Genomic DNA, 8803 nt, shown 5'->3' on the forward strand with positions numbered 1-8803 from the left:
CTGTAACGGGTCCCGTGGTCACTGGGAGCAGAAGCTCCCCTAAAGGTTCCGTCATGCTTCCGTTGAACCCATACAAATTTGTCGGTGAGGGTCTCAACTGCTTCCTTTCTATCTTCATTTCTTCCATTGTCCCTCTAAAAAAAGAAATCTATCGTGACCGCCAAGCAGATCCACTAACACCCTCTTTACCATGTAATTTCCCATCGCCACTGTGATCACCAACGCGTCCTCATGCGGGGAATCGATGGCCTGAAGGTCCGCATCGGTGAACATTATACTTCCCCTTCCGACTCCTTTATTGTCTCTTTCTCTCTCTTTAACCCCTCATTTTCTTCTCTCAACCTCGCTATCTCCTCATGCAACAACCTTGTTTCCTCCGCCTCTGACATTACTGTCTCTTCCCTACCTTGCTCCTCCCCTTCACTCCTTACTGATTCCACATCTATCTCGGCGACCACTACTATAGAAAAGCTCATATACCACTGTTATATACAGTGGTAAAAAGCTTTTAACCACTGTTTTAGAACCGTGGTAACAGCCACCGTGACTAATATTCCTAACAAAACCGTGGTATTAGATTCCTAGTATTTACCACAGTTTTTGTTAAAACCGTGATATTAGGATATCCAAAACCGTGGCTAATAGCGCTAACAATTACCATGGTTGGAAATAAACGTGGTTTATAATGTCTCTTTTCACCATAATGTCCCTGTATACCTCAATTTTTTTGAAACCGTGGTTTATAATATTTTTTGTAAAAATAAATAAATCACTTATTGTTTCTTTTCACCATATTAACCACCTGCAAAATTATTTTCAAACAGCCTGTCCATTGCAATAGCCCCGCCATACAACATTCCACACTGATTTTAAAAAACATATTGCAACTAACAAAAAAAAAAAAATTTAGACATCCACATTAGCCATGAAAAGATGAAAAATGTGTTGTAATATAGATGAATTCGAGATACACTTTATATTCACCCTGCATCTTCACAATAGTGAAACACAACTTACGCTATTACCAGTAGATGCTAAAAAGTAGCGATCAAGATATGGGCACACAAAGAAGTACTACTCCGGGAAGCATGGCTTGGTAAGCTAATCGAGTTGCCAAGCTTCAGGTTTCTTCAAGTTTAATTCCATCACAGCTATTATCATCAGGGGGTGCAGAAAGACTACTTGCTTGATGGTTGTTCAGTAGCATACCCAACTATTTCGCGAAATGGTGAAGAATGAGAAGATGAAAGCGGCTTTGAACAATATATCAATGAACTGCTATTTGAATTTTGCATGTATGTGCTCAAGGCAGAGGACAAGTACACACCCTTTGGTAAAATTTGGATAAACACAGATACTGAGAAAGGATGAGTAAGTATGTTTGAAACGTGAAATAAATACAAGTGTATCAGAGATTTCAACAAAATTTGATAAATATTAATCTTTCTAGTTTGAGGAAGACATGAATATCCACTCATTGGATAGTCGAAGTGCATTGAAGGCTGCCTGAGACACAAGGAAAGGTGACACAACAGTATAGTCACCCACATTGAACCCTACAGTCATCAGTAGGTTCACTAGATTGCACCTTTAAGTGTGCCTAAGTCTGCATGCCACGCACATGCCCAAGTCAATTTTTTTTAAAATGATTATTATAAACAAAATAAATTTGCCTGCAACCACTTTTATACAAACATCAACGCTTCATATTCTTAAAAAAACCTAACTTGGACATAACCTGCTTTCATTGTTATACAGAACCTTGCGGGGGGTGCCTCCAAGATGGAATTTCTGCACATTAAGCCTTACTGTGGACCATCTCCACCTATAACAGGACACAAATAGGATCAATGACACACATAATTATATAAATAATGAAGATGACTGATAATCACTAGATTTAACAAAAGAAACTTTTCATTGTCAGTCCAAACAATAAAAAGACACGCATAACAGTGTTAGAAGACAATAAATACCAGATGTAGGCTACTCTCTGCAACAAATAATATTCCTTTAGGGCAGTCTAAAGAGCACACAGGGGTGACATGAGTGGTTGATTGAAAAGAGATAGATGTATATGATAGACTATGTATGGCAGCTTGCAATAACCAAGGTCTATCACTAAGAGAAATTATGTCGGAATCAAGAGAATCACACAGAGGAACTAGGAAGATAGTGGTTATGCCGATGCGACGGATAACCTTTACGTATGACCTATCTATAGAGGATCGAGAAAAATCAACATCAACTTTTGGAAACGCAAAATATTTCAAGCATACACTCAATATGATAATTAAGTAAAAAGAATAAGTACTTCTACACTTTTGACCAGGAAATTCACAACTTTATGATATGTTACGTGGACACGCCATATTTATAAGAATAATCCTTGTTTATCGATCCACATATCCGTGTTAGACACATGTTGTATGCGTTATACCTCAATTTTTTATATTTTGCCACATTGGATACGGACATGTGGGTCTACGTCAATATAACTTAGCATTTATGTTCATTCATGTTTAGTATGTATCTTCTGCATATCCAACCCTAGCTAGACTCTCGAAACCAACAGAGGTGCACCAACGATAAGCCAAAGAACAAGCACATACAAGACCAAGCCTTCGAAAAATCAATTTCTTTCAAAAATTTAATCAAACAGCCAGTATTCACTTTCAAAAAAACCTTTAAGAAATCAAAGCTGCTAATTAATATAAAAACATACAGGTTTAATTCTTACCTGATGATAGATTGAGAGAGTGGTAACCATTGCTGCTCCTTGGTCTCGCTCGCTCGCTTCTCTTTCCTATGGAGAACTAACAAATGCTAATGAATTGAAAACAAATTGGAACTTGTTTTTCTTTTGATACAGCTGGGCAATATATCTCGAGAATCAATTGGCACCACATTCATGACCCACACATTTAAGTCTTTCAGAGCTGCAGTAAAACTGCAAAAAAATATTTCAAAATGAACATGAAAGACTAGTGAAAATTAGAAGAGTGATTATACATACATTTCACTTGTTTTATCTTATTAGTAAATTATGCACATGTTGATTACCAAAAAGAAAACTACAAGTGTTTCAATTTTGACGCAAAACACAGTGAAACAAAAATACGACAGTAAAGCAATTGCTTAACCATCCAATGCATAACAAGATATTGTCACTATAAATCCGTTTGCTTACCCTCCATAAACAGATCTCATGTCCATGACATTCCTCACTTTAGACCAGCTAATTCCCATCCTATTCAGATATGACTTGCTCACAACATGTTTCCAATGCTCGTAATCTGCCGCGAAATCTTCTGGGGATGCTTTGCCGTAAACACCAACCTGGGAACTCTTTAGCCAATAAGGCACCTTTTTCGCCCTTGCAGACCATTGTTCTGGCCACTGAGATCCCTACCCAGATGCATCAACTGGGATCTTGTGCATACATGCCTCCAATGGCACATTCCTACGACGATAAATAATCAAGTGTCAGGAAGCTTAGTTCAATGTGTTCTAACTGGGCTAGAAACCTATCAAATGAGGGCACTAAATCGCCTTTATTTTTAACATGCGTATAGCTCACCAGGTCAAACATTTAAAATTGCACATAAAAAAATAAATAAAAAACACATACTAGGCTGCATTTGCATCAGTAGAGTCTTTGCACAGTGGAGGTTCATTTTATGCTCTTTGCTCGTAGCATTCATTTGAGTGGGTTTCCTGAATATAGCAGCACCTACTTGGTTTACTGTATCATTTTTAATCACTACTAGTTCCCAGCACATCTTCTTCATTAGTGCAGACATGGCTGCATCAATTTTGCAGAACAGAGCTAGCGATCTATCAATTCCCTATTCAAAATAGACAACTAGTAACGTAATATACATGTCCAAATTTCAACATCTTCTACCAGCTTCTGGTATATTGGAGTAGCAGACCACACGAAGTAACCACCAGGTTGCAAAACCCGGTTCAACTCTAAAAGAAGTTTGCCACTTGCATACTCAAATCCCAATGAGTTCGAACGTAAGAGCAGTTATACTAAATAACATCACCGTAAAGCCATTGCAAGATAGAAATACCTTCAATGTGCCACGGTACCTTATAACGCATTAATAATAATCGGACAAGATCAAAGACCCCGCCGGGATACGGTAATCTCTTAGTCCCCATGACGCTGATATAGCCGGGTAAAAACAATAAAATTTAAAACTCAATCAACAAGAAATTTATAAACCCTAGAAAGCGAATTCAAGAATTACAAAACCTACTTACACGAAGAGTGATTAGTCAACACAGTTTGAGAAGAACCTACTTACACGAAAAGGCAGAAACCTTGCAGTTGGACGATTGATTTCTCTCAACTCGTGAACCCTTTTTTTGTTTTTTTATAAGAAACTCGTGAACCCTAGGGACATAAATTAAGGAGAGAAAGAAGTGGAACAGAGAGTTCTAGTGCGAGTGGGAGAAGTGGGTTTCTTTTTTTTTGCTTCTTCTTAATTTTTTTCTCTAAATCTGCTTTATCCACGGCTGGTTTAATTTTGCCCAAAATATAAACCATTGTTTTCAAGGAAACAGTGGAGTATACGAATACAAAAACATTATTAAGTTATATTTGATACAACCGTGGTATATGGTGTATTATATCCCATTGTTTTACAACATCAGTGGTATTTGCTTGTTCCAAAATTAGGAAACTATTTTGTACCGTGGTAAATGAGTATAAACCATTGTTATTAGGGAAACAGTGGTATATACCAAATGACCAACCGTGGCTAATGTGCATTTTTGTAGTAGTGGACCGTCGTCTTTTTTGGTCGACCCACTCTTCTTTTTGTTGCCATCTCACTATTTTCCACTCTCTCTCCCCACAGACGGCGCCAAATGTTGTGACCTCCCCTCCTCTCATCCTCTCCTGTTCTATTTATAATCCCTCATCTCTCTCTTAGGCCATCCACCTGTCCCTCCATCTCTCGGTTCATTGATTGTCGCGTGGAGGGTTCCCGTACGACCCTAGGTTTTTTCCCGTGCTCCTACTGGGAACGTGTCCTGATGGTACAATTCCAGGTCAGCTATCCCTTCAAGTCGCGGCTCTACACTGTCAGTCCTCGGTTCTCAGCCTTCATACTTGACTCCTATGTCCGCGGCCCTAATAGAATACTTCTCACCCCACTGCATGTCCTCTTTCTGGATCCATCACCCGCCGGACCATCGGCCATCATAAATTGGGTCGCTACAACTCCTATTTCGACGCCCGATATCCCGATTTTTCAGATACATGGCATTACCGCCTCGGATCGGCAGCTCCTGAACTAGCATACTGGAAGGAAATCCCTGAATCAAGGTTTTACCCGTTGAGAATCTATCCTCCGTCTTCTTCTCCTGAGCTAAAAGGTGTGATCGATTTGCCCCAGCTGTCTTAAGGCTCCTTTCCAAAATTGACCGTTCTTTCCGCATCTCTCCGGGGGCCGGGGAACTTGAACAGAAATTGCATCTTGCTGATGCAAAATCTATAGAAAAGGTCAGTTCAATATTCATGACTATTGCTTGTTCACCATTAAACCTACACTAGCTACCTACACATTTGAAAACCCAAGTCATTGCATGATTTGATTAAACATATACATTTTTACAATTCTCTGTTTTGGTTTAAGTCGCTGCTCCCTTAAGCATGCATCTCCGGATTTCACAAGTAGCTATCTTGTGAGTTCTTGCAGAATGTGCATTTCAAAAACAATTTCATACTCATTTGTTCTCTCCTGTTCAGAACTCTCACAGGATGAAGAAACCAAGAAACTAGCCGTAATCCATGCAGAGTTAGATGACTTGAAGAAAAAAATCTAGTTGGACTGCTGAACTAGAGAAGAAGATTGAGGAACTAGAGAACAAGTTAAAGTTGGCTAGTAACATCTCCCAGGAACAGGCAAGTTTACCATGTCAAACTTTGTTTGTTTCCATCACGACTACGAAAAACAGTAATATGAAACTAATTATGAATTTTTGTGAAGGTTTTGTTTGTTTTTATTCAAAGATCGATAGTGTGTTCCTGATTGCAAGTATTTTCATCCATTTTCAGGTTGAGCAGAATGAAGGAGTAGAGGTGAAATCCAGAGATATCGGATTGAGCGTCTCGATTCCATCAAAAAGGAAGCATAAGAAAAGGTCATCAGAAGCAACATCCACTCCAACTTCTTCAACTTCAGTGATCCATGCTCCGACTTCAAAGGGTTCTTCTGCCATGAACTTTAAGTTCATCTTTGGAATCGCTTTGGCATCTGTGATTATTGGCATTATCCTAGGAAAACGATACTAAGCTTGCTTGGGTTTTATAGTCACTCAGTGTCTAGTGTCTGTTATTGTAGTTTTGTATGTTTTGGAGAGAAGCTTTTAATGTGGAAGCAGTTGAGGTTTTGAAATTGGCAGGGACTTTCTTTTATTTCATCCCTACCCGTCTGCATGGTTTTATAGTGGATTGGTATATGATTCTTGATTATGTTTGTTGCCTGGTCTATGTTCCCAGAAGCTTTCTATAAATTTTGTACTTAGCGGTTTGTTAATTTATGTGGCAAATATATTTCCAGAACACTACTTGAATAGTTATAAAAAGTTTGTGTTTTTTCAGTTTAAGACAGATTTTTAACTACCTTTGGAACTACTATAGTACTATCAATGGTTCACTCGATCTTCAATAACAAATTTGCAAGTATGTAGGTATTGACTTGTAATGAAACAAACTGGTGTTAACTTTATGTGGTTAAGAAAAACAAGATGAAAAAAGAACAAAACTCTGTCTCACAGATAAACCATAATTGTACATATGCTTACCAACTAGTGCAGGTTACATATTTCCCAATCAATATAGTTTCTCTATTCTATCCTCAAGTTGTGTAGGATGCCGCAAGCCCAAAGGCATATATCTCAATAATTTAGCCAACCCTGCAAGAAAATAACTTGATGCCGCATCAAAATTATGTTGGGCTGTGGAACCGTCGAGCGTATGAAGCTCCGGTATCTCACCAGCAAGCTTTAGAGTTCTGAAACTTTTCGGAATTTCGACGATTTGTCGATATTTCGGCCCCAAACCTTTTCTCCCCTTTTTTCTATGTACACCTATATAAAAGAAATAGATTAGGGTTTTGAGACAACTTTTTGAGAGATTCATTTCTTGGGCATTGTGGGAGCTCTATTGAGCTAGGGTTTGAGTGAGGCCTCTTGTTCTTGATTCTTGATATCTCTTGTAAACTCTCCAATCTTTGCTATAAAGGAAACTTGGCTCTTGTGTGGATGTAGGTAACATTTACCGAACCACCTAAATCTTTGTGTCTCTTTGCATATTTACTTCCTTATTTATTGTTTGCTTGCTATGGGTGATGATAAATTAGTGGCTTTGCTTGTTTGAGTTTGTTGTGATAACTACCAAAGTCTTGGGTGGGTGATTTCCTTGGTGTGAGCTCCAAGTTGAAATCATTTGGGATAGAAAGTAACTAGATTGAGGTGTGACTTTCTAGTGAAATCTCCCAACAAGTGGTATCAGAGCTACAGGACTGTAACAGAGCTACAGGGTGTGTGAGGAAAAGACTCCACCTTTAGCATTGGAGGCTAGGTGTTTGAGGAAATTCCTCTGAGAGGTTCTCCACCGTTGGTTTTGATTCAGTAAAGTCATGACGACCGACAAAGAAAGCTACAGGATAGAGAAGTTTGATGGAACAAACTTTGGCTATTGGAAGATACAAATTGAGGACGTTCTCTATCAAAAGGATTTGATGGAAACGTTGATAAGTGAGAAGCCTGAAGAGATTCCGCAAGACAAATGGGATTTGCAGGATAGAAAGGCCTTGGCCACAATCCGATTGAGTCTTTCGAAGTCGGTAGCCTTCAATATTAAGACTGAGAAGACGGTGAAGTCTCTCATGGAGGCACTTACTACGATGTATGAACAACCCTCGGCCGCGAACAAAGTCTATTTGATCACCAAGCTATTTAGTATGAGAATGTCGGAGGGGACATCCTTCAAGGATCACTTAAATGAATTCAACCAAACTAAGGACCAATTGGAGTCGGTTGAGATTACATTTAGTGATGAGGTGCTAGCTTTGGCGATACTTGGACAAATGCCTCAAAGTTGGAAGGCTACAGTTGCGGCTATTAGTGGCTCTGCGGGAATGACCAAGTTGAAGTTTGAGCACGTTGTTAGTATGGTACTAACCGAGGAAATTTGGAGACAGAATTGTCCTTCATCTTCGGGGTCAACTTCGGGGTCGGCATTGAGCACTGAAAGTAGGGGGAGAAATTCAAACAGGAATCGTGGTAAGAAGAAGTGGAGGGGGAGATCGAAATCTCAAGCCCCCCAATTGCAAAGTGTTGAACACAAACCTCGAGACATAAGTGAAGTGGTGTGCTATAATTGTGGTAGGCCTGGCCACTATAGCCCCAATTGTCCGGCACCAAGAAACAACAACAACATTAATAAGAACAAGAAAAAGAATCAAGAAGCTAATGTTGTTGAGATGGTAGATGACGCTTTGATATGTTCGATAGAGCATAAGAAGGAGTCTTGGGTACTTGATTCCGGCACATCTTTCCATGCTACCTCACATCGAGAGTTCCTTGAGAACTACACCGAAGGTGACCTTGGAACGGTCTTTCTCAGTGATGACCAACCTTGTGACATTATCGGCAAGGGTGACGTGCATGTCAAGATGAATGGCTCGTCATGGTTATTGAGGGATGTCGACACGCGTTCGGATTGAGGAAGAATTTGATTTCTGTGGGGCAAATTGGCAAGTGAAGGATTTGTTACTGATCT

At 39.4% G+C, this 8803-nt stretch overlaps 2 long non-coding RNA genes across 2 annotated transcripts; one reads left to right on the forward strand and one right to left on the reverse strand.

Annotated features, from left to right (window-relative positions):
- Positions 1-1536: 1536 nt before the first annotated feature.
- Positions 1537-3982, reverse strand: LOC147486057 (uncharacterized). The gene is made up of 4 exons (XR_015202700.1): positions 3632-3982; positions 3191-3463; positions 2741-2950; positions 1537-1825 (listed from the first exon to the last, which is right to left on the reverse strand). It is a non-coding gene; the product is annotated as an uncharacterized LOC147486057 (long non-coding RNA).
- Positions 3983-5468: 1486 nt separating this feature from the next.
- Positions 5469-6500, forward strand: LOC147486058 (uncharacterized). The gene is made up of 3 exons (XR_015202526.1): positions 5469-5518; positions 5776-5920; positions 6074-6500. It is a non-coding gene; the product is annotated as an uncharacterized LOC147486058 (long non-coding RNA).
- The last annotated feature ends 2303 nt before the right edge of the window (positions 6501-8803 follow it).

Source organism: Coptis chinensis, chromosome 7 (assembly GCF_015680905.1).
Source record: "Coptis chinensis isolate HL-2020 chromosome 7, ASM1568090v1, whole genome shotgun sequence".
In the NCBI taxonomy this organism is placed as follows: Eukaryota; Viridiplantae; Streptophyta; class Magnoliopsida; order Ranunculales; family Ranunculaceae; genus Coptis; species Coptis chinensis.